Source organism: Etheostoma spectabile, unplaced genomic scaffold (genome assembly GCF_008692095.1).
Source record: "Etheostoma spectabile isolate EspeVRDwgs_2016 unplaced genomic scaffold, UIUC_Espe_1.0 scaffold00003624, whole genome shotgun sequence".
In the NCBI taxonomy this organism is placed as follows: domain Eukaryota; kingdom Metazoa; phylum Chordata; class Actinopteri; order Perciformes; family Percidae; genus Etheostoma; species Etheostoma spectabile.
Genome location: NW_022603050.1, coordinates 45,594 through 70,907, shown reverse-complemented (window position 1 = coordinate 70,907; position 25,314 = coordinate 45,594). Strand labels below are relative to the sequence as shown.

At 43.0% G+C, this 25,314-nt stretch overlaps 5 non-coding genes and 1 pseudogene across 5 annotated transcripts; 4 read left to right on the top strand and 2 right to left on the bottom strand.

Moving 5' to 3' along the window:
- The first annotated feature begins 836 nt into the window (after positions 1-836).
- trnam-cau (transfer RNA methionine (anticodon CAU)) lies at positions 837-908 on the top strand. The gene has a single exon. It is a non-coding gene; the product is annotated as a tRNA-Met (tRNA).
- Positions 909-1,644: 736 nt separating this feature from the next.
- Positions 1,645-1,716, bottom strand: trnae-uuc (transfer RNA glutamic acid (anticodon UUC)). Its single transcript has one exon. It is a non-coding gene; the product is annotated as a tRNA-Glu (tRNA).
- Positions 1,717-13,303: 11,587 nt separating this feature from the next.
- On the top strand, positions 13,304-13,376 carry trnav-cac (transfer RNA valine (anticodon CAC)). The gene has a single exon. It is a non-coding gene; the product is annotated as a tRNA-Val (tRNA).
- A 1,888-nt stretch (positions 13,377-15,264) lies between these two features.
- trnav-aac (transfer RNA valine (anticodon AAC)) lies at positions 15,265-15,337 on the top strand. The gene has a single exon. It is a non-coding gene; the product is annotated as a tRNA-Val (tRNA).
- An 8,317-nt stretch (positions 15,338-23,654) lies between these two features.
- On the bottom strand, positions 23,655-23,773 carry LOC116676663 (uncharacterized; annotated as a pseudogene).
- Positions 23,774-24,097: 324 nt separating this feature from the next.
- LOC116676665 (U5 spliceosomal RNA) lies at positions 24,098-24,211 on the top strand. The gene has a single exon (XR_004328803.1). It is a non-coding gene; the product is annotated as a U5 spliceosomal RNA (small nuclear RNA).
- The last annotated feature ends 1,103 nt before the right edge of the window (positions 24,212-25,314 follow it).

Genomic DNA, 25,314 nt, shown 5'->3' with positions numbered 1-25,314 from the left:
CACGTTCACCAGAAATCTACTGGTTACTATGTAAGGACTACAAACCCCACATTTACCAGAAATCTACTGGTTACTATGTAAGGACTACAAACCCCACGTTCACCAGAAATCTACTGGTTACTAAGTAAGTACCACAAACCCCACATTCACCAGAAATCTATTGGTTACTATGTAAGGACTACAAACCCCACGTTCACCAGAAATCTACTGGTTACTATGTAAGGACTACAAACCCCACGTTCACCAGAAATCTACTGGTTACTAAGTCTGTAAGTACTACAAACCGAAGTTAAAAACAAACCTGAAGCTGAAGAAACCCTAAACGTTAACGGAACAGATCCGCAGACCTGATTGACTGACGGAGAGAGAGAGAGAGAGAGAGAGAGAGAGAGAGAGAGAGAGAGGGAGCACATTTCTCCGTGTTCTGTGTGTGAGTGATAGAGCCGAGCGGGTTTGTACGGAGGGTGCTGTGATTATCACAGACCGCTACGCGGCCAGTTGAGGAGTTTTATTCAATCCGAGCACGGATATTGACTCATATTACTCGGATAATACTTGTACTCGGCAAAAGTGCTTTATCCGTACCGGATACTCGTTTCAGCCGGATACTCGGATCACCCCTACTCCTTATTGATGTTTATATCTGTACTCACAATGCCCTTTTTTTAAAACGCCAGCCAATAACAAGTCTTGTGAATAATCAATGGTTGAGTTCACATAAAAGATAGTTGCGAGGTCTACCAAATTTTACTTTACAACCCATAAACTGTTGGAACCTTGGTCCTTCCCTCAAAATGTGAATCACAGATTGTCCAGTCCCTGGCATTGGAAAGCAGAGCAGAGTGGCGCAGCGGAAGCGTGCTGGGCCCATAACCCAGAGGTCGATGGATCGAAACCATCCTCTGCTAATTCCTATACTTTGTATCAATATCAAGTCTGTTAACATTTAATGTCTCCACCTTGTGAAGAGTAAACTTAAAGCATTAATTTATTTCAACCATAAAAATTGAATCTTGTGTGCTCATACCTGCCGTAACACCCATAAAAACTGGAGCGTAATACAATTACTACACTACAGTGCTTGTTGTGCTTTCTGATAGTCTGAGGTATAAAAGAGAGAGCATACCGCTTAGTTTGTGTCACAGGAGGTGTTAGTCTACCACTACGTTCTATACCCTACCAGTCAGATTACCACAGGAGGTAATATCTGTTGCAGCTCTTTTAAAGACTCTACCATAATACCTGCTGCAGATGCCAGGTCCTCATACATGTAAAGCATGAGCTCTACCACTGAGCTACATCCCCTGAAAAACTTCAGATTTTTTTTCTCCTTTTTCTGAGATAGACTTAGACTTATATTTATTAATCCTTTTGGGATGACTCCCGCAAGGAAATTGAAATATCACTGAATAAAAGAAGAAACCTGGGTAAAACATATAATGTTAATGTTGTATATGGCTTCAAAACCTGTGGACAAACACAAGGAACGTAACTAAAGGTATGCTTGTTAATGTTATTGGAACAAAACATTTGCAAGAGAAAACACATATTTCTTAGAATACCTAATTACATTTCTGATTTAATACAGGCCAATGTTAGAGATTGTACAGATCTTTCTGTAGACCTTCACCGGCTAAATACCTAGTCCCATACCGGGAGTTGAACCCGGGCCACCTGGGTGAAAACCAGGAATCCTAACCGCTAGACCATATGGGACTGACTACATATTAATAACAGGGATTTCATGAATCAAGTCATAGTGTGGCTGGAAACAGGCCTTCTCTTGAACGTGAATGAAGACGCTTCTTAAGTAAGTTTCGTCTTGAAGCTTTTGAGTGTTCTTTAGGTTTTTATCTGCTTTAACTATTACCGGACAGCGGGGGCACGGAGCAGAGCAGAGCGGCCGTTAGGGAGGAACCCTCCTCCGTGTTCAGCTCCATTTTGAACTGGCGGTGAAAAACTTAACGTTGGAACTTTATGACGAATAGAAATGTTGACAGGTTGATTTCTGTTAATAACAAACACAACTATAGTCAATAGAAAAAGAAAATATATATATGAAAAGCCGTCATGGTTCATCTTTCCACTGTTCCTCCAACCACCACTCTGGTCTGGTTGGAAACTAAAGGATCTAAACTAAAAGGATGTTCCTCTTTAACTAAAAGGTCTATCTCTGCAGGGATCCATCCCATAATGTTGTCACACACTTAGAATAATAATCTGAGTCTGTCAGCAGCAACAAAATAACCTTTAGTGGACGCTGACTTTACCTTTAAATTAGGAGTTTAAACAGAGACACAATAGGACAAATAAATCCATCAAATCAAGTCCCCAATAATCAGCACGTGGCCTTGTTTTATTTCAGGTAGTCAGCATGGAGCTGTTCCACATTCCCAGACATTTAAAACAAGTCAATCATTGGCGTTATTCTACGAGTCTGAATAAATCAGCTGTTTGCTATTTGAGCTGCTCTGTTTTCCTGCTGCTCCGTCATTCTTTAGTGTCCTCTGGAAACATGTCCTTTATGTGTCTTTTGGATGACATCATCAGTGTATTTGCTTTAGTCTGAAGAAACTCCAACAGATTTAAAACCACATGCAGTCACAGAAAATACAAACAGGGATAGAAAATGTCAGACAAAGAATATGAAATGAAAGTCCCCAAAGTAAGAAAATATAATGTCAATCTACCAAACAACAATAACTGGAGAGCATCCAATTAAACATGGCCGACTTCCAGTATGTCGGTAATGAAGAGAGGAATGTTTGGATATATTACAGATGAATTTTATTTTTATTTAACCTTTATTTAACCAGGAACAATCCCATTGAGCTACAGTAACTCTTCTTCCAGGGAAATAAGTTTCATAATACATAAAAGACAGGAAAATGGTTCCATACTACAACACAAACAAGACATTACACTTAACTTAAGCTAATGCAGACATACAACTTAAAAACAGGTTCCATTGAGATTTGAACTCAGATCGCTGGATTCAGAGTCCAGAGTGCTAATCATTACACCATGGAACCTTTAGAAGTGTTGCAAGGGTTTGCTAGACAGTTTCTTTCATATTATCCACATGTGTGATATTAAAGGCACACAACAATCACAACAAAGATGAAAAACCAACAATTACAGGCCAATTTAAGTCATTTAGTTAGCTAAGCATTCAGAGGATGTGGGTGCCACAGACAGTGAATACAGCAGTAGATATGTCTACTGTGTACAAACACATGGTAAATTTACATGTGTTGACAATAAAGATGCTCACAAAACGCTGCACTTGCAATTGCGTTTCTTGGGCACATTCATGTTCTCTTACATACAAAGAACTGATAAATTCTTTAATCACGATATCATATGTGTCAGACATTAGTTCCAGATGAAAACACTAGTTGTCAGAAGTGGGATTTGAACCCACGCCTCCAGTGGAAACTGCAACCTGAACGCAGCGCCTTGGACCGCTCAGCCATCCAGACTGATCCAACAGACATTCAGTAGGACCTGTTTAAAAAATTATAATATAAATTAAACATGTCACTCTATTGTAGGTTCTCAGTCATCCATGTCATAGTTAACAAGGGAAGGTTTCTCAACTGTCAGTCCAAATATATGGGTGTTCATGGAGACATGGAAGAAAGTCACCAGGGTGGCAATGTGCTTGACAATGGCAATGCATTGCGTGGGATATGAAGGCAATGTGCAATACAGGCCAAATCCTATGGTGGGAATCAAGATCCACCAATGTTTCTGTCCACAATGTCCACCTGAATACAGAAATGTCCCTGCCAGATGGGAAATAGACTGACAATTGGGTCAACATTGTGCAATTATCTTTAAAATGTCCAACTGAGTCCACAAATGTACCTGCCATATGGGAAATAAACTGATAACAGTCTTCATGGTCTAAACGTGTTAAATATTGCCGTACAATGCCCACATTGAGTCCAGATGTGTCCGTTTTGGTTCCTGATCCATGCTATTACCCCAAAAGTTCACAACTCGGCCGAGGGCAACTGGACTTGGTAAAAAGTTCTCCGCACAAAGTTTTGTCTCTCATCAAAGAAACTTCTTTAGTTGTTGTTTTTTTACACAGAAAGGATTGGACACAGTGCCCACTCCCCCACCCATATCTGACAATTGAAAGCTGTGGGGAAAGGGGGGTTCCAAAGCTAATAGACCATTCAACAAGCAATTCTGATGCACTATACTGGCTCATTCAGGATGAGCACTGTAAACTCTGACTAAAGCAACACAAGTTCAAATTTCAGTGATACCTTGTTTTCATGGTGATTACGAGACTGAATGCAAAGTGTGTATCCCCCATGTAACTCAAAGCCTATCACTTCCAGTCAATACTGTCAAATTTGGAGCTCCTTCCTATTACATTGACGGCCAGGTGACTTCTTAACATGCCCCCACCAACATACTGTTTACAGTCTAAATGGCCAAGGACATTAAACCTGTAAGCTTACTTTAAACTAGATGTGGAAAGTTTGATCTTTTTCACCTGTGCTGTGGCTTAAAAACAGGTTCCACCTCGATTTGAACTCAGATCGCTGGATTCAGAGTGCTAACCATTACACCATGGAACCTTTAAAAGTGTTGCAAAGGTTTGCTATGCAGTTTCTTTCATAATATCCACATGTGTGATATTGAAGGCACACAACAATCACAACAAAGATGAAAAAGCAACAATTACTGGCCAACTTAAGTCTATTTCCAGTCTGTTGATGTTTAACAAAGCACCCATAAAATAAAATCATTGGTTAAATGTAATTTTCCATTACACTTTCTCTAACGTGTCTTCCCACACCCCTCCTTATCAAGTTAAAAGTATTTTTTTGTTGGTTCCGGTCACAGTCCTATCGTCTCAGTTTCAATGCCTCTCAAAGTATATGACTTCTGTATCTGTCACATGTGTGTGTCTCCTTGATGGGAGACAACTGGGTTTGTTATGACTACACACCATTTCCTTTTTTTTTCTTCATTTTTTCATTTCATTTATTTGTTTATTTGAAAAGGTGACAATGTACACTGATCAACATTCAAAGCAAATGTAAGCGTACCCGAGTTAGCCATAGGCTAGTTTTCATCGGCAGTCCCCTAGCCAGATGTTATTAGGCATCCTAAAATAATAAACATCCTAAAATAATGAACAGTTATAATACAATGAAGATATTTATACAATAGACAAAAGGTTAAAAATTACAATGTTAAATCACAAGAATTGAATAAACAAAATAAGCAAATAAAATCTAAAATAGATGATCCAGTTATTGTTGGTGGATGGGACCAGCGTCAGTGTTGACAGTGTTGATTTTCAATCATCCATTTCTTAACATTACTCTTAAATGAGTAATAGGATGGGGACTCTCTAATTAATGGTGGTACTGAGTTCCATTGATGTGATGCTGTAAATGAAAAGACGGCCTGGTTGAATGCAGATGTTTTGAGTGGGATTGTGCAGTCCTTCCTTGCTGCACCTCTGGTAACTCTGTTTGCATTTGAGTTAAAGTTGATAATAGAAGAATTCCTTGAAGAATAGATGACGTGGAGCCTGACAGAAACAGTTGCCTAGAATGGTGTCTATCATAGCAGGTCCCAGGTCGAGACCATAGCCGATCCAAGAGACAAGATGTTCTTTTTCAGCTAAGATAGAATGACCGGTCAAGAAACTAACACAAGGAGGGCAGATTCAGAAAAACGTAAGAGCTCCAACCGTCCGCCTGAGGTCCACTGATTGTTATGTTTAAGATGAAACTATTTTCCAAACAAAGGTTGGTTTTCCTCTGGTGGGGGGGGCCCTGGATATAAAGAAGTGCATTACTGATTGTATGAAACACAGAACTGTTGTCACTCTGTAACTTTGAGCATTGTGAAGACGATTCTTGTCATTTGATTGTTCTCTGCAGAAAACAATTAAACAATTAATTATTACAATTAAACCTTCCCACAGAATACCTAGACCTTTAATCCAGTTTTTATTTTGTTTCAACAAGGTCTCTTCTTCAACATAAATTCCTCCCTTGCTGTAACAAGAAACTTCCAAAACACATAGCAGTGCAAGCATTCAGCCATGGTTTGATTTCCAGCCACTACCAGGTTTTGAAGCCATATACAACATTAACATTGCATATTTCACCCAGGCTTCTTCTCTTATTCAATGAACTCAGAAATTTTTTTAAAAAAAACAGCAAACCTTCAGGGTATGTAGCTCAGTGGTAGAGCGCATGCTTTGCATGAATGAGGCCCTGGGTTCAATCCCTGGCATCTCCATCAGGTCTTACGGTCCAGGCTGCAAAAGATCTTATTATGACAGAGGAAATGAAATAATGCAACAACTATTAGAAGGACACTAAAGTAGAAGATTAACTCCAAATGTGTTTAACAACTCTGTGCACTTTACCCATGTCCTGCTTTACTCAGCAATTGAGAAGGATTTGTAGTGGATGTTGACTTGTCGAAATGGACAGTAAACTGCCTGAACAAGCTTTTCCTTGAGAAAATAACCTTTCATGGCACTGGCAACAACTTACATAAACTTTAAATCATTAAGAATCTTCAGGCAGTAAAAACTACCGTTTACCCACAGCTATGCTCATGTTGCTTGGAAGGAGAAATGCTCAGCATCTCTCTCTCCAGCTCTTCATCTTCATACATCACTGTGATGCAAACAGACAAACATTAGTACTGGCTACGATGACAGCATGTGCATTTTTTTGACTAAACAAAAGAAAAACAAGACCCACCCATGGCTTCAGCAGGAGCATTTGACTTATGCAACATTAGAGAGGAGACGGAAGGTGAGGGCAGCTTCTTCTGCAGATATTGCTGTAGCTTGTGCATCTTTGTCCATGAAGCACACCTTTTATTCAGAAAAAAATCTGCATAGCCATCATTCCTGCTGTCCCAAATCTCTCGCCAGGTGTTGTTGGCACGAGAGCCAAACCCGACCAGCCGGTCATCCTCTGATGCTGCTACTGTCACAACCTGGGACCTTGCCTTGTCATAGTCAAGAAGAGACTGGATTTCCTGAAAGCTGAGGGCATAGTTCACAAACGACAGTAAGCTGTCCTTGCTGTGCCCCTCTGCTATAAACACTCCTGCAGCCTCCTCCTTTAGCTTGTTCCTGATCATGGTATATCCCATATCATTTTCAAGAAGCCAGCGGAAGGACTTCCCCTTGTACTTCCCAAACTGCAGGATGTATTCTCCGGCCACCTCACATTTATCTGAGGCATCCCCTCCTCTCTGACGGACAACACTGAGTGCATTCTGCCTGACCAGGTCCTCCCGTACAGGTGCAGACTTGTCCTGGAGAGAAGGGTTGTCTTTAATGACTTTTACCGCCTCAGTAGGATCCTGGCGAAGATACCCCAGAGGTCCCTTGCGAAACGTAACACCAATTCTCCCAGGAAAAAAGATTTGTTTCTGCATTTTACCTGTCATGAAAAAAAGTCACGTAACTAGAATATTATTACATCATAGACATAGACATTTTTAATAAAAATGGTAATAGAGTATTAATAAAGTGAAAAAACTGCAGGTTTATATGTTCATAATGTTACATGTTTTTGTTATAGGTTCATATGCACAGGATGAGATTTAAACCTGCAGTTTTTTCCACTTTATTGATACTCTATTACCATTTTTATTAAAAATGTCTATGTCTGTGATGTAATAATATACTAATCTCTGATCTTCCATCCCCAAAATACTTTCAGCTCCATCCCTTTTTTATATGGAAGCCAGAGAATGACTTAATGGCCAGGCTGAGGAACAACGACACTCTGCCATGCATTGAAGGGTGTGCTCAGGCCCAAGTTGTCTCTGCAGGTGTTGGTAGACCACGTGTGATTGTTGGCATCACTGGACAATACTACCTTTTTTCCTCCAGGCTGTGCTGTAAGGTTTGCCGGAAGAGGTGGTATGCTGACAACCCAGTGTGGCTGGAAAAGCTTCCAAAGAGGTTTACAAACCTGTTGCCGGCAATACTGACCTATTATAAGGCCATCTGTAAATCCGTAAGGGACGAGCTCAGGCGCACAGGTAACTCACCCACTGACATGGCAAAGCAGATCATGGAGATGATGCACTTGAAATATGAACGTGGTCACCTGGCCTTCCTGCTCACCTGCCAGAACATCATGGATGGTGAGGCAGGAAAGTATGACCTAAGAACCATCACTCAGTTCATAAGACAGGAAACCAAGCCAGCTCCCTTTGGAGAGTATGGGGATTCAGGTGGCTGGAACGGGACCTCTGTGTCTGCACACTACCTAACTGACTGCCTACTGCATGAGTACCAACACCAGGAGGGTGCTATCACAAAGCTTCTTCAGGGCACCTTTGGACAGGCTTTCCGCTCAGACCACACACGGTAAGTTGCTAGAAAGGTCACCTTTTCATCTGGGACCATGTCATCATATGCAGTCATGAATAAGTCAGTAATGAACTGGATGATCCTTTCATGGGTGATGGTGCAGTCTGAGACAGAAAAGTCACTGAAGCCCATGTATGAAGGTTTAGCACACCGCTACAGCACTGCAAGCATAGAGAAGGCACACTACCAGTGGGTAGACAGGTAAGATATAAACAATATATTTTGCTTTTATTGGTGACATGAACAGCTAATAATATACACTCACCGGCCACTTTATTAGGTACACCTGTCCAACTGCTCGTTAACACTTAATTTCTAAGCAGCCAATCACATGGCGGCAACTCAGTGCATTTAGGCATGTAGACATGGTCAAGAGAATCTCCTGCAGTTCAAACCGAGCATCAGTATGGGGAAGAAAGGTGATTTGAGTGACTTTGAACGTGGCATGATTGTTGGTGCCAGAAGGGCTGGTCTGAGTATTTCAGAAACTGCTAATCTACTGGGATTTTCACGCACAACCATCTCTAGGGTTTACAGAGAATGGTCCGAAAAAGAAAAAACATCCAGTGAGCGGCAGTTCTGTGGGCGGAAATGCCTTGTTGATGCCAGAGGTCAGAGGAGAATGGCCAGACTGGTTTGAGCTGATAGAAGGGCAACAGTGACTCAAATAACCACCCGTTACAACCAAGGTGGGCAGAAGAGCATCTCTGAACGCACAGTACGTCGAACTTTGAGGCAGATGGGCTACAGCAGCAGAAGACCACATTGGGTGCCACTCCTTTCAGCTAAGAACAGGAAACTGAGACTACAATTTGCACAAGCTCATCGAAATTGGACAATAGAAGATTGGAAAAACGTTGCCTGGTCTGATGAGTCTCGATTTCTGCTGCGACAGTTGGATGGTAGGGTCAGAATTTGGCGTCTACAACATGAAAGCATGGATCCATCCTGCCTTGTATCAACGGTTCAGGCTGGTGGTGGTGTCATGGTGTGGGGAATATTTTCTTGGCACTCTTTGGGCCCCTTGGTACCAATTGAGCATCGTTGCAACGCCACAGCCTACCTGAGTATTGTTGCTGACCATGTCCATCCCTTTATGACCATAATGTACCCAACTGCTGATGGCTACTTTCAGCAGGATAATGCGCCATGTCATAAAGCTGGAATCATCACAGACTGGTTTCTTGAACATGACAATGAGTTCGCTGTACTCAAATGGCCTCCACAGTCACCAGATCTCAATCCAATAAAGCATCTTTGGGATGTGGTGGAACGGGAGATTCGCATCATGGATGTGCAGCCGACAAATCTGCGGCAACTGTGTGATGCCATCATGTCAATATGGACCAAACTCCCTGAGGAATGCTTCCAGCACCTTGTTGAATCTATGCCACGAAGAATTGAGGCAGTTCTGAAGGCAAAAGGGGGTCCAACCCGTTACTAGCATGGGGTACCTAATAAAGTGGCCGGTGAGTGTACATTGCTTTTAATTTTTCATAATTTGCTAATAATATCACCGCTTTAACATGAATGGCTATACTGTTCCTCTATTTCTTTCAGGGATTGCTGTGCAGGATTTAAGGTTGCAGAATCTTACACAGGAGAGCTGATGAACTGGGATGCTTGGAAAACCACTAACGTTATTGTTGCTGATGCCACTACTGGTGACCTGCTGAACACCTGTGCATCAAGATCACACTACAATGAAAAAATTGTTATCAAGCTGGACTTGTTTCACTGTTTGAGGCGGTTCCTCCGTGAGTGTGTGTCAGAGCATCTTAAAGAGGCATATGTCTTCTGTGGAATTCAGCCTGCCAACCCAACAAAGGCACACATTCGTGAGCACTGCAGGACCAGAATTCCACAGCCTGAAGAGCTTGTCAAGAGAGTTGAGGGAGTTTTCCAGCACTTTTACCTCACAACTGATCCAAATGGTGCTCCTCTCTTCAAGCCTTCAATGCTGAAGACATGGCGGATTCAGCGCGTACACATCTTGCGCAGGTGCCTGAGTGATCCTGAGGTTGAAGGTGGGATCTTGTACAGGCACGGAGGAACACTGCAGCTAAACCACGTGCAGGGGGAAGGTGCTAGTGTTCCTGTGTGTATCCCCATCAGAGGCACTTCACAGCAAGAGGGATACCATTTCCATCAGGCTCAGTGGGTCACTGGAACACGCGTCTCCCCAGAGCTGTTCCAAGCCCAGGGGATGACAGGGGTGGCACGGTGGAATTACCAGCGCCTGGTGGACTTCAAACAGCCAGATGTTCACCTCCCAAGTGTCTTTGATCCAGCTTTGATGGCACAACTAAATGCAGTCTCTGAAAGAGTGCTGGGGCATGTTAAGTATGCTGCTTTTCATTTCACTGGCTCAGACACTAGAGAGAAGTTTGGCTTGGAATATGTTGAGCCTGGTTGCCGCCCAGTTCCTCTAGACTGGGATAAACACAGGAGCAAGACAGACCTAACCCATGCCTTGAATCCCCCTCCTCAAAGCAGCCCACCCACTGCCCAGGCTGAGATTCCACAGTCATCCTCCAGGTCACTACCCACGCTGTTTCAGTTTGCTGCATGCCCTCCTGCTGATGTTAAACCAGATGACACTCCAAGTACAACCCCAGAGCCGCAGACAGAGCCAGGTAAACACTTAGACAGATAGTTAGACAGACAAGGTGGTGGACAAAACCTCAGTAGCAGTACCTAGGTTTCAATCATATTAATAGCCTTTTTTAAATGAGTTGCATCTTTTGTTTCTTAGAGAGGAGATAGTATGAGAACTTTATGAAATGTGTTATTGCATAGACCTTTACATAAACATAATCATCCATCAGCCATTGTCTAAACACACTTACCAACTGGAAAGTGAGATTTCACCCAAGTGTATGAATTGTTTTGTGGTTTGTTTTATCCTTTTTTTGGGCCAGAATGACTTTTTGTGCTCTGTCTTTTGTTGTTATAGAAATCCGAAGTCCACTGTCTCTCCCCTTCCTTTCCTCACCAAGTGGTGCTCGCACTGGACCGGTGAAGACAGGTGGGAGGGTGTTTGTGTTGGACCACAAGCGCTGGCCAACGCCTATGAAAAAGGCTATCAACGACCTTCTTCATAAACACCGTGGCCAGAAGGACATGCTCAAGCTTGTAGACCAGGACTATGCTGGTCTAGTTTACAACTCGTGTAAAGACCCAAACAGCATGCTCCACCCAACAACCAAACTACACATTGCACAGTATTTAAAGCACCTGAGCAAACTGTTAAACACCAGCTCCTCTTTAAATACCAGCCCAGAAAAACTGCAAGACAGGCAGGAACTCTGGCACTCTCTGACCAAGGGGAGTAAGACTACCAGTGTGCCAGTTGTTACCATGTCTGCCACAGTTGTTAATCCACCACCACCTGTGCAGACCCAGGCCACACCTCTAACTCAAGACTCTATTGAGAAAATAGTTAGAAACATAATGGACAAACAGCAGCAGCAACAACAACAACAGCCAGCACAAAAAAAATCACAGACAAAAACATGTCTTTCCTGTGGCCAGCCAAAGTCGCGGTATGAGAACGATGGTTCTTCCATCCACTTCTTTTACCAGCCAGGACCTGTCAGGTATTTCTACTGCTCCACTAAGGTTTTTAAAGCCTATGGTGCTGAAGGTCTGACAAACCCAAAAATGCCCTTTAATGACTTTGCGCAGACAGAGTTCTTTCAGCAGGAACTGGATGCCACAAAGAAAAGGGTGGAGGACAGAGGACAGCAAAAGAGGAAAAGGACCCCCACACAGGAGCCCCAGCTCACAGGTCGCAAGTGTCGGTTTTGCAGAATGGAACTGAAGCAGGGCCCAAACAGTCCTCACATTCACACCGGATTCCCTGGCGTAGCAGGGAAGTACATTTACTGCCGCGCTAAAGTCTTTTCTATTTACAAAGACCAGGGCATGGAGAAGGAGATGTCCTGGAAAGAGTTCCAGGAGTCTGCTTTTTATGAGTCAGAAAGACAGAGGTGGGAGGTTGAAAAAGGAAAATGATGGACAATGAGGGAGGGTGTTAAGTGTGTATATACTGTATATTTTGGCCATTTCATATTTATTTTACATATTATTTCGTTTTATGTTTTATGTGTGACCTTGCACTATTGGATTTGGTGTGTTAAAACTGTCATTGTTGTATTATTAAACAAGACATTACATTGACCCATGTTTACGTGTCTCATTAATAAGTGTATGACGTTAAGAGAACAGTAAAATTTCTAATTGAATGCAAAGGTTTTAAGAAATTGTAATGTTACACATACTAAGAAAAATATCATATAAGTGGTTAATAGCATGAGTAAGTCAAGTGCAACCATGTTATCATATATTTTTAGTTTTGTTCTGCTTTAGTATTTTTTGTAGTCATACCCTACCTTAAAGTGAATAATGTAAGGTATTTACTTGACTTAAGATAAAAAATTCTAATAAATACTTATTTATCTTTAATACTGCATCACAGACATAGCCCCAACTGGGATTCGAATCTGCGTCCAGATAATAATTATTAAATATACAGGAAAAAAACTCGGCCGGTTCAGCACCTCGGACAGCACTAATAATGCTGCAACTTCATTGGCTGTCAGCGAATGCCACCTATACGCGACAGGCAAGGTCGCGACAGGCGGAGATACTGTACATTATACTAATGAGGAATGCCCAAGCTTAATATTTGGCACATCAAGAAATAGGTGGCGCTATTCCAACATTTAGGCCACAGTCAATGCATGTAAAAATATTTAGGTTTACTACATATTTGCTGTCATTCAAATCCATGACAAATCATCTGTGACTAAATCTAGTTTAAAATCTCTATTTTGTAGCATTTTCAACATTTGCAATAAAATAAAAAATGTGCATTTCCCCACAAATATGCAAAATAATTGCATTTCATCAGTTTTTGTAGTGTGGTGGTTATCACGTTCGCCTCACACGCGAGAGGTCCCCTGTTCGAAACAGGGCGGAAACACATTACTTTGTTTGTATTGACTTCGCACAATCAAACACTGAAAAGTTAAACTCTCCATAACCTTCACGGAAAAATCTCCCTTACGCAAAATCGTGGCCAAAGTTTCCCCAGTGCAGTAGTTATCACATTCAGAGATTCAGGAATATCCTGTCTAAAATTGATGTTTTCCTGCCGTTTTCTCTGCATTAACTTCCTGTAAAATCCAGAATGGAATTTAAAATCTTTCTTCTCACCTAAAAAGCTCTTCATGTTCAAGCACCATCTTGTCTTAAAGAGCTCATTGTACCTTATTACCCTACCAGAGCACTGCGCTCCAAGAATGCAGGGTTACTTGTGGTTCATAAAGTCTCCAAAAGAAGAATGGGAGCCAGAGTGTTCAGCTATCAAGCTCCTCACCTGTGGAACCAGGTTCCCGTTTGGGTTCAGGAGGCAGACTCCGTCTCCACATTTAAGAGTAGGCTTAAGACTTTCCTCTTTGATGAAGCTTATAGTTAGTGCTGGCTCAGTTTTTCCTTGCCTCTTTTGCCTAGTGATTGCTCTTGGTGGGAATTTTCGGGTTTCTGTAAATAACATCACAGAATATGGTCTGGACCTGCTCTTTTATGAAAAGCGCAATGCGATAAGTGTTGTTGTGATTTGGCGCTACATAAATAAAATTGAATTGAATTAAATTACCTGAACCTCAACTTCCTAGCCTCATAGTTGATGTTTTACATTCTTGGATCCTTCTTAGCTTCCTGCCATCTGCCTACGTTCCTGGATCCTGAGGTAGGTGATCATATCATCACTGAAAACCTATCTTTGATAGCAGGATCATTCTCAATCCTTTTGTACAACCTTTTTCTTTCTTTCAGTATATCCACTATAATACATTCTTAAAAAATGCATATCTAAGTCTAAGTCTAAACTAGATTCAGTCTAAGTCTAAGTCTATCTTTTGCTATGGTTAGGCCTCGTATCCAAACTACTCTGGCAGATGTAGTAGTGTCGATGTAGCCTTGGGAAATAATTAGCAGCTGGTAGATAGATCTCCCCATCGGGAAATAAAACCCCAGTCTTCCGTGTGAGAGGCGGAGGCGTACCATCCAAAGTTTCAGTAGTAATGTGGTTTTTGTGTTGGAACAAGTTGTACTGTTTGAAATAAGCTTTTGAGATGCAAGAACGTCTTCACTTGGGACAGCAATTGACTTCCAACGCGATGGGAGAAATCCTGAGCTTTGAGATTTGGAGGGGCTGACTTTGATTCCGAATGCTTGACACTGGACTTCAATCTGCCCCAGTGGGCGCTGTAGATCACTGTTTGATCAAGCCAACAGAACAACATAATCCGGAAAGAGCAGAAAAGGAACTATAAGGTGCCCAGACTTGACACTCTCCCAACTCCTGCGGCGCCTTGTGACGTTTTGTTCATGTCCAGGAGTTGTGCTCTTTCCATCGCTTGAAAATATTCCCATTTCGGATCAGGAGTTCTCCTCCCATGCTGAACACAGCTTGAGCCAAGGCCCACTTTCCGGAGTATACCACGCGTTTGCCGGGACTTCCTCGAGGCCTTGTAGCATCTGTTAGCTGTTAGAAAAGTCTCCCCGTCGGGGAAACAAACCCCGATCTTCCGCGTGACAGGCGGAGATACTGTCCATTATACTAACGAGGAATGCCCAAGCTTAATATTTGGCACATCAAGAAATAGATGGCGCTATTCAAACATTTAGGCCACAGTCAATGCATGTAGACATATTTACGTTTACTACATATTTGCTGTCATTCAAATACATGACAAAGTATCTGTGACTGAATCTAGTTTAAAATCTCTATTTTGTAGCATTTTGAACATTTGCAGTAAAATAAAAATGGTGCATTTTCCCACAAATATGCCAAATTTGTTTTGTCAGTTTCCGTAGTGTAGTGGTTATCACGTTTGCCTAACACGCAAATGGTCCCCTGTTCGAAACAGGGCGGAAACACATTTCTTTATTTGTATTGACTTTGCACAATCAAACTCTGCGAAGTTAAACTCTCCATGACGTTCACGGAAAAATCTCCCTGACGTGAAATCGTGGCCAGGCCTACCGAAGTTTCCCCAGTGCAGTAGTCATCACATTCAGAGATTCAGAAATATCCTGTCTAAAATTGATGCAGAAAAACTAGTCCACGCATTTGTTACTTCTAAGCTGGATTACTCCAATTCTTTATTATCAGGCTGCTTAAAAGAGTCCATAAAGATTCTTCAGCTGGTCCAGAATGCTGCAGCACGTGTTCTGATAGGAACCAGGAAAAGAGATCACATCTCTCCTGGTTTGGCTTCTCTGCATTAACTTCCTGTAAAATCCAGAATGGAATTTAAAATCTTTCTTCTCACCTAGAAAGCTCTTCATGTTCAAGCACCATCTTGTCTTAAAGAGCTCAATGTACCTTATTACCCCACCAGAGCACTGCGCTCCAAGAATGCAGGGTTACTTGTGGTTCTTAAAGTCTCCAAAAGTAGAATGGGAGCCAGAGTGTTCAGCTATCAAGCTCCTCACCTGTGGAACCAGGTTCCCGTTTGGGTTCAGGAGGCAGACTCCATCTCCATATTTAAGAGTAGGCTTAAGACTTTCCTCTTTGATGAAGCTTATAGTTAGTGCTGGCTCAGTTTTTCCTTGCCTCTTTTGCCTAGTGATTGCTCTTGGTGGGAATTTTCGGGTTTCTGTAAATAACATCACAGAATATGGTCTGGACCTGCTCTTTTATGAAAAGCGCAATGCGATAAGTGTTGTTGTGATTTGGCACTATATAAATAAAATTGAATTGAATTAAATTACCTGAAACTCAACTTCCTAGCCTCATAGTTGATGTTTTACATTCTTGGATCCGTCTTAGGTTCCTGCTGTCTGCCTACGTTCCTGGATCCTGAGGTAGGTGATCATATCATCACTGAAAACATATCTTTAATAACAGGATCATTCTCAATCACTCAACTCACTCAGCATGTGACGGAGCCAACTCACAATAAGGGGCACACTCTGGACTTGATTGTCTCAAAGGGTCTGAACATTTCCAAGGTTGTGGTGACTGACGTTGCTCTCTCTGATCATTCCTGTGTTTTCTTTAACGGCACTATCTCTGTGCCCAAAAGTGTCCAAACAAAGATAATCAGAAAACGGTATATCACTGAAAACACCAGTGAAACATTTATTCAGCTTTTCTCCTCCACACCCGCCCTCTCTGGGCTAGCAGTCAGTGAGCTTGTAGACAATTTCAACTGTAAAATTACAAATGTTATTGATGCCATTGCTCCCACTAAGGTCAAAGTTGTCTCTGGTAAGAAAAGATCTCCATGGAGAAATGTCCTACTGGTGAGAACAGAAAAAAGAGAGTGTAGGAAAGCTGAACGAAGGTGGCGAAAAACAAATCTCCTGGTCCATTATAACACCTATAAAGAGAGACTTCGCATTTATAATTTGGAACTGAGGAATGCAAGAAGGTCCTTCTTCTCTGATATTATCTCTAGAAACAATAATAATTCACGTGCTTTGTTTGCTACTGTTGATAGGTTAACAAACCCTCCAGTACCAGTAGCATCTGAACTTTTATCTACCAAGGCCTGCAATGACTTTGCCTCCTTCTTCAAAGACAAAATTCAGAAGATTAGACAAACAGTCAGTGCCTCCATATCAAGTACAGGATATGTGTTGTCACAGTGTTCAAGCAAAACTAGTTCCAATATGACAGAATTTCACACAATCAACCATACAAACCTGGAGGACATTATTCAACATCTGAAAACCTCGACCTGTTGCCTTGATATTCTACCAACGGGACTTTTCAAAAATGTTTCCAATTGTTTGACTTCTGATCTTCTACAGATTGTGAACACATCTCTTCTTTCAGGTATCAGAATCAGAATCAGAAATACTTTATTGATCCCCGAAGGGAAACTCTGTGTTGTAGTTGCACAATAATATAAATAGAGTAGAAATACAAGAAATAAAGAAATATAAGGAATTGGATACGTACGGTATTTACATAAAGGAATGTTATTATACATTATTTACATAATTCACATAATTAAGGATTTGGAATGGTGAAAAGTTAAATAATAATAATAATAATAATTGTGGTATTTGAGATTGCACACATGTCAGGCCAGTGTTATTGCACAAAACAGATAATACAGATAATATTGTCCAGTTTCAACCTCTCTAAGTGTGTGTGTGTGTGTGTGTGTGTGTGTGTGTGTGTGTGTGTGTGTGTCAGACACTTAGAGGGAGGAGTTAAAAAGTTTGATGGCCACAGGCAGGAATGACTTCCTGTGGCGCTCTGTAGTGCATTTTGGGAGAATGAGTCTGTCACTGAAAGTGCTCCTGTGATTGAGCAACAAGCCATGGAGTGGGTGCGAGACATTGTCCAAGATGGCATGTAGTTTGGACAGCATCCTCCTATCTGATACCCCCGACAGAGAGTCCAGATCCACCCCCACGACGTCACTGGCCTTGCGAATCAGTTTGTTGAGTCTGTTGGCGTCCGCTACCCTCAGCCTGCTGCCCCAGCATGCAACAGCAAAGAGGATAGCACTGGCCACCACAGACTCATAAAACATCTTCAGCATCGTCCTGCAGATGTTGAAGGACCTCAGCCTCCTCAGAAAATAGAGACGGCTTTGGCCCTTCCTGTAGAGGGCTTGAGTGTTCTTGGCCCAGTCCAGTTTATTGTCCAAGTGCACTCCCAGGTATTTGTAGTCCTCCACGATGTCCACACTGACCCCCTGGATGGAAACAGGGCTCACTGCTGCCTTGGCTCTCCTTAGATCCACCACCAGCTCCTTGGTCTTTGTCACATTGAGCTGGAGATGGTTCTGCTCACTCCATGTGACAAAGTCCCCCACCACAGCTCTGTACTCAGCCTCATCCCCCTCGCTGATACATCCAACCACAGCAGAGTCATCAGAAAACTTCTGAAGATGGCAGGACTCTGTGTGGTAGTTGAAGTCTGTGGTGTAGATGGTGAAGAGGAAGGGAGAGAGGACAGTCCCCTGCGGGGCCCCGGTGTTGCTGACCACTCTGTCTGATACACAGTGTTGCAGGCGCACATACTGTGGTCTGCCAGTCAGGTAGTCAACAATCCAGGACACGAGGGGGGGATCCACCTTCATCGCTGTCAGCTTCTCACCCAGCAGGGCCGGCCGGATGGTGTTGAAAGCACTGGAGAAGTCAAAAAACATGACCCTCACCGTGCTTGCCGGCCTGTCCAGGTGGGCGTAGATGCGGTTGAGCAGGAAGATGATGGCGTCCTCAACTCCCAACCGGGGCTGGTAGGCGAACTGGAGGGGGTCCAGGAGAGGTCTCACCATGGGCCGCAGCTGTTCCAGAACCAGTCTCTCCAGGGTCTTCATAATGTGGGAGGTCAGTGCCACGGGTCTGTAGTCCTTGGCGTCACTGGGATGTGGCGTCTTTGGCACAGGAACGAGGCAAGATGTCTTCCACAGCATGGGGACCCTTTGGAGACTAAGGCTCAGGTTGAAGACATGGTGAAAGACTCCACATAGCTGAGAGGCACAGGCTTTGAGCACCCCAGGATGGATACCATCAGGGCCTGCAGCCTTATTAGAGTGGAGTCTGGTCAGCTGTCTTCTCACCTGGTCAGCAGTGAGGCACACAGAGGTCACAGGTGGGGTAGGGGGAGGGGGAGTCAGGCTGGAGAGAGGTGTTAACGGAGGGCTAGAGGAGGGGGAGGTAGGGCTCTCCTGGAAGGAGGACAAGGGACAGTGAGGGGGGGAGGGGGAAGTAGTGGGGTTGGAGGTGAGACAGCAGTTGTGTTAATGGGGGGATGGGCAGGAGCAGGAGCATCAAATCTGTTAAAGAACAGATTGAGTTCGTTGGCCCTGTCCAAGCTGCCTTCAACTCCTCTGCTGCCAGCTGGTCTGAAGCCAGTGATGGTCCTCATTCCGCTCCAGACCTCCCTCATGTTGTTCTGCTGGAGTTTACGCTCCAGCTTCCTCCTGTACTTCTCCTTAGCCTCCCTGATCTTCACCTTCAGGTCCCCCTGAATGGCCCTCACCTCCTCCCTATTCCCAGCTCTGAAAGCCCTCCTCTTAGCATTCAGGATGTTCTTGATGTCCTTTGTTACCCACGGTTTGTTGTTTGGGTAACACTGAACAGTCCTTGCTGGGACAGTGCAGTCCACACAGAAGTTTATGTAATCTGAGATACACTCAGTCAGCCCATCTATGTCCTCTCCATGTGGCTCACAGAGTGCATCCCAGTCTGTCACCTCAAAACATCCCTGAAGTGTCTCATAGGCCTCCTCCGACCACCTCCTCACTGTCCTTGAGGTCAGAGGTTGCCTTTTCACCAGAGGCACATAGCAGGGTTTGATGTGAACCAGGTTGTGGTCGGATCTGCCCAGTGGGGGGAGGGGGGAAGAGCTGTATGCGTCCCTGACATTAGCATACAGCAGGTCCAAGGTCCTCTCCTCTCTGGTATGGCAGCTCACGTACTGGGTGAAGTTAGTTAGTGTGGAGGTCATGGTAACATGGTTGAAGTCACCCGAGATCACAATGAGGGCACTCGGGTGTTGAGTCTGGAGTTGGGCAATGGCGGTGTGGGTGACGTTACACGCCGACGTCGGGTTGGCCGAGGGCGGAATGTAAACAGCAACGGCGATGGCATGTGAGATTTCACGTGGCAGATAATATGGCCGGAGTCCCACAGCGAGCAGTTCAATGTCCGGGCTACAGATACGCTTTTTAACCGTAATGTGACCGGGATTACACCATCTGTTGTTAACTAGAACGGCAAGCCCCCCGCCTTTACGCTTACCGCTCTCGGTGCAGTCCCTGTCGGCCCGAACAGTCTGAAAGCCGTTGATGGAGACGTTGTGGTCGGGAATGTCCGAGTGTAGCCAAGTCTCCGTGAAGCACATTAGACTACACTCCCTGTACTCCCGCTGACTCCGGACTAACGCTGTTAGCTCGTCCATCTTATTAGCCAGTGACCTCACATTGCCCATGATGAGAGAGGGGAGACACGGCTTAAAACTCCTTCTCCTAAGCCTTCGTTGCCTGGACCCCTCTCTCTTCCCTCGCCGTTTCATTCCACCTCTGCATCCTCGATGTGTCCTCCTCCAGATTTCCGTGGGGATGTCTGTGGGCCGGGCCGCCCAAGACGGCGCCTTGTTCGGCTTCAGCGCAATCAGCTGGTCCCGAGTGTAAACAAAGCGGGCATTAAGTTGCTTCGCGACGGTGCCATGGCTTTCCAAAATTCTCCCAACTCGCATAATTTGGGAGAGTGTAGTAAAGTTGTGACTTAGTGTCTGGAAGTCACACACGTAAGAAACAAAAAAAAGACGGTTGAAAAGAAAACAAAAAAGACAATTAAAGTTAAAGTAAGAAGACTGAAGACGCAGCAACTACAACAGGCTGCATGCACGTTGGCGCATGCGCACTGAAATGAACTCTTTCCACAGGCCCTGAAAACTGCAGTAATCAAGCCACTATTAAAAAAGAACAACCTAGACAAGTCACTAATGAGCAACTATAGGCCAATATCAAACCTTTCCGTTTTTAAGTAATAGTAGTCTTTCAACAACTCAACCATTTCTTGTCACTAAGCAACAGTTTTGATACCTTTCAGTCGGGTTTCCGACCACACCACAGCACTGAAACGGCTCTTGTCAAAGTCTTTAATGACATCCACCTTAACACAGATAGTGGCAAAATTTCAATCTTAGTATTACTTGATCTCAGTGCTGCATTTGACACGGTCGACCATGACATATTACTAGACCGATTGGAAAACTGGGTAGGACTTTCTGGCTTAGTACTAAACTGGTTTGAATCCTACCTAAAGAATAGGATTACTTTGTGTCAATAGGTAATTATACATCTGAGCGTACAAATATGACGTGCGGAGTTCCGCAAGGCTCCATTCTGGGGCCTCTTCTGTTTAACATCTACATGCTTCCACTGGCTCAGATAATGGAGAAAAACAAAATAAGTTACCATAGTTATGCGGATGACACACAAATTTACATAACCTTATCGCCAGGGGACTATAGTCAAATACAAAAACTGACTAACTGCATCAAACAAATTAACGACTGGATGTGCCAGAACTTTCTGAAATTAAATGAAGGAAAAACTGAGGTAGTTGTTTTTGGAAAAAAAGAGGAACGATTAAAAGTCTGCGCTCAGCTTCAAACAACAATGTTAAAAACAACAGACAAAGCCAGAAATCTTGGTGTAGTCATGGACTCAGACCTGAACTTTAACAGCCACATTAAGACAATAACAAAGTCAGCCTACTATCACCTTAAGAACATATCAAGGGTTAAAGGACTTATGTGTCAACAGGACTTGGAAAAACTGGTCCATGCTTTCATCTTCAGTAGACTTGACTACTGTAACGGGGTCTTTACAGGTCTCCCTAAAAAATCAATCAGACAGCTGCAGCTGATTCAGAACGCTGCTGCTCGAGTCCTCACTAAGACCAAGAGACTGGATCACATCACTCCAGTTCTGAAGTCTTTACACTGGCTTCCTGTGTCTCAAAGAATTGATTTCAAAGTACTCTTGCTAGTTTATAAATCCCTTAACGGTTTAGGTCCAAAATACATTTCTGATCTGCTACTACACTATGACCCCCCCAGACCTCTCAGGTCATCTGGGACAGGTCTACTTTCTGTCCCCAGAGTCAGAACTAAACAGGGTGAAGCAGCTTTCAGTTTCTATGCTCCTCATATCTGGAATAAACTCCCAGAAACCTGTAGATCCGCTGCTACTCTCAGTTCTTTTAAATCAAGGCTGAAGACCTTTCTTTTTGATGCTGCCTTTCTTTAAATTAATGCTCATTTCTTTAAATTTCTTATGCTGCACTGTAACTTTTATTCTTGTGTTTTATGTGTCCTAATGTTTCTATTTTGTTTTTAACTGTCTATTCATGTGTCTTATTGATTTTTAATGCTTATGACTTTTAACTGTTTGTACTTGTGTTTTATCTGTTTTAATGATTTTATGTAAAGCACTTTGAATTGCCCTGTTGCTGAAATGTGCTATACAAATAAAGCTGCCTTGCCTTGCCTTGCCTTGCCTTGCCTCAATCCTTTTGTGAAACCTTTGTCTTTCTTGGAGTATATCCACTATAATACATTCTTAAAAATTGCATATCTTTTGCTATGGTTAGGCTTCGTATCCAAACTACTCTGGCAGATGTAGTAGTGTCGATGTAGCCTTGGGAAAGAATTAGCAGCTGGTAGATAGATCTCTTCATTGGGAAATAAAACCCCAGTCTTCCGTGTGAGAGGCGGAGGCGACCAGTTTCAGTAGTATTGTGGTATTTGTGTTGGAACAAGTTGCACTGTTTGAAATAAGCTTTGGAAATGCAAGAACGTCTTCACTTGGGACAGCAAATGACTCCCAACCCGATGGGAGAAATCCTGAGCTTTGAGATTTGGAGGGGCTGACTTTGATTCCGAATGATTGACAGTGGACTTCATGTCCAGTAGATATGCTTTTTCCATCGCTTGACAATATTCCCATTGAGGGTCAGGAGTTCTCCTCCCATGCTAAATACAGCCTGAGCCAAGGCCCGCTTTCCCCCTCATGATTCACCCCAGTGGAAGCTGTAGACCAATGCCTGATAAGCCAAATGAACCACATAGTCTGCAAAGAGCATAAACGGAATTCTAAGCTGCCCAGACTTGACACTCTCCCAACTCCTGCGGTGCCTTGTGACTTCCAAGATCAGACGAGAGCGGGCACTTTCAGGGTGGTGTGGCCGTAAGCAACCATACAGGGCGAAATCCAGCTATTTCTAGATGTGAAGACCTGAAGGTTCTCAAAACTTGAATAAACAGCTTGGGGTTGAGGAATACTGAACTACATGTAATCACACTATTAGTTCACGTAAACATTTTGCCGTAGCTTGCTAGTAGTTCAACTACCTTCACCTTGGAATCAAGAAGTTGTATTCCTTTTTGCACTACAATTTACACTTCTGAATTTTCTAGAGTTCTTTGATTTGTTTTGTTCCACATTAATTCATTTATTTATCATTACTGTAATTAATTCTCAATTTTCTTACCTCTGTCTTTACTTAGACTTGGTTGACTTGTTGTCTTCCAGAACTTATGCTGTGGTCAAACTGCAAGTATTTTGAACTCTTACTTGAATTGTTGAACACTGAGATCGTTTATTTTAATTCTAAAGAAGAATGGTGCTTCAAAAAAAGAGTTACGTCCTCTATACAGTTTCCTTGTCAGCTCTGCGTCCAGCAAAGAAGCAACAGTGCCTTAGGCCAACTAAAAAGCTTACAGCACCAGGTATTCCCAGGCGGTCTCCCATCAAAGTACTAAGCCGGCCCAACCCTGCTTAGCTTCCAAGATCAGACGAGAGCAGGCACTTTCAGGGTGGTGTGGTCACAAGCAACTATACAGGGCGAAATCCAGCTATTTCTAGATGTGAAGACCTGAAGGTTCTAAAAACTTGAATAAACAGCTTGGGGTTGAGGAATACTCAACAACATGTAATCACACTATTAGCTCACGTAAACATTTTGCCGTAGCTTGCTAGTAGTTCAACTACCTTCACCTTGGAATCAAGAAGTTGTATTGCTTTGTGCTCTTTTTGCACTATAATTTACACTTGTGAATTTTCTAGAGTTCTTTGATTTGTGTTGTTCCACATTGATTCATGTATTTCTCCTAAATACTTTCATGTATTTCCATGTTTTTATTTTTCATTGCTGTACTTACTCTGGATTCTCTTCATAACGCACGTCATTCGCCTTTTACTAAAGACTTCCGTGGAGAGGAACGCCTATGAGTTGAAATTCTTTTTGGTGGGCTTTGCTGTTTGGCTAAGCCTTTTGTACTTGTGAAAAACAAATATGCTCTCCAAAAGGAAACTCAGATTCTTAAACGTAGCCAAAATGTGACAGCATGGGAATATTGCACGTTGGCAGAAGCTTGACCAAATGGGAAAACCAAAATTGCCGTCTTTAACTACAACTTTTTTGTGCTTCCCCATGAAGCGCTTGGACGGGGGTGCTAAGCAGCAGCTGTTATGTCCATTTAAAATTACTGGACCGTGACAACTGAGAACCGTCCGGGGAGGTCGCATCTGACAGCATAGAGGTGGTGGTCATTGCTTCTCGGCCTTTTGGCTAAGACTGCGATCGCCTCCCATGTCTGGACAAAACTCTTGCCTGTTTGTGGCCTAGTTTTGTAGCGGGTTTTTGGAGGATAGTGTACTCATTCTTTGTGAACAAATTTCAACTTGGTTGTAGTTGAAATACTTTCACTGAGGAAGTCATTGGTCCAGAGGACTGCTTACTACTCTGTGGGGATTACAACATCGACCAGCCCAAACAAGAAAGGTAAGTGCGTTTTAGTATTTATTAAGCAAGCTTTATTTTGCTATTTTAGATCAGTGTTTTACCTTATTTTTAGCTTACTTGTTGTTTTTTAGACTGTTTAGGCGTTTTAGCTTCTTTTATCCCATTTATAGTGTGGTGCCTCCACCATGTCGGCCAACCATGCCGGCATGCGGAGGCACCACAGTGTGCGATTTACATTTAACAAAAATGAACCCCTTGCGATATCAAGGCTTGACTTCTCCAGGAGGCTAGTCCAGAAAATCTGAAATTCAACCCAAAAGACATAAACTGTATCTTGACTTTGCCTTTTAATAAAGGTTTGATATAAGCTTTTGTTCCGCTGCCGTGCTGAGAGAATTTTGGATACGTTTCGAAAATGCAAAACACCAGTTTACTGCATTTAATGTTGAGAAACTGACTGACAATGCAGCTAAAACTGTAATTGTCAGAATGTTCAATGAAACCGTAAATGCAGATGACATTTGTTTATGGCTGGGCAGATTTTGCACTTTGAAAGGCCAGGCTACCAAGGTGAGAGATGAGGATGGCATTTGGAATTGTGCTTGGAGGGTCCCCATCCAACAATGGCA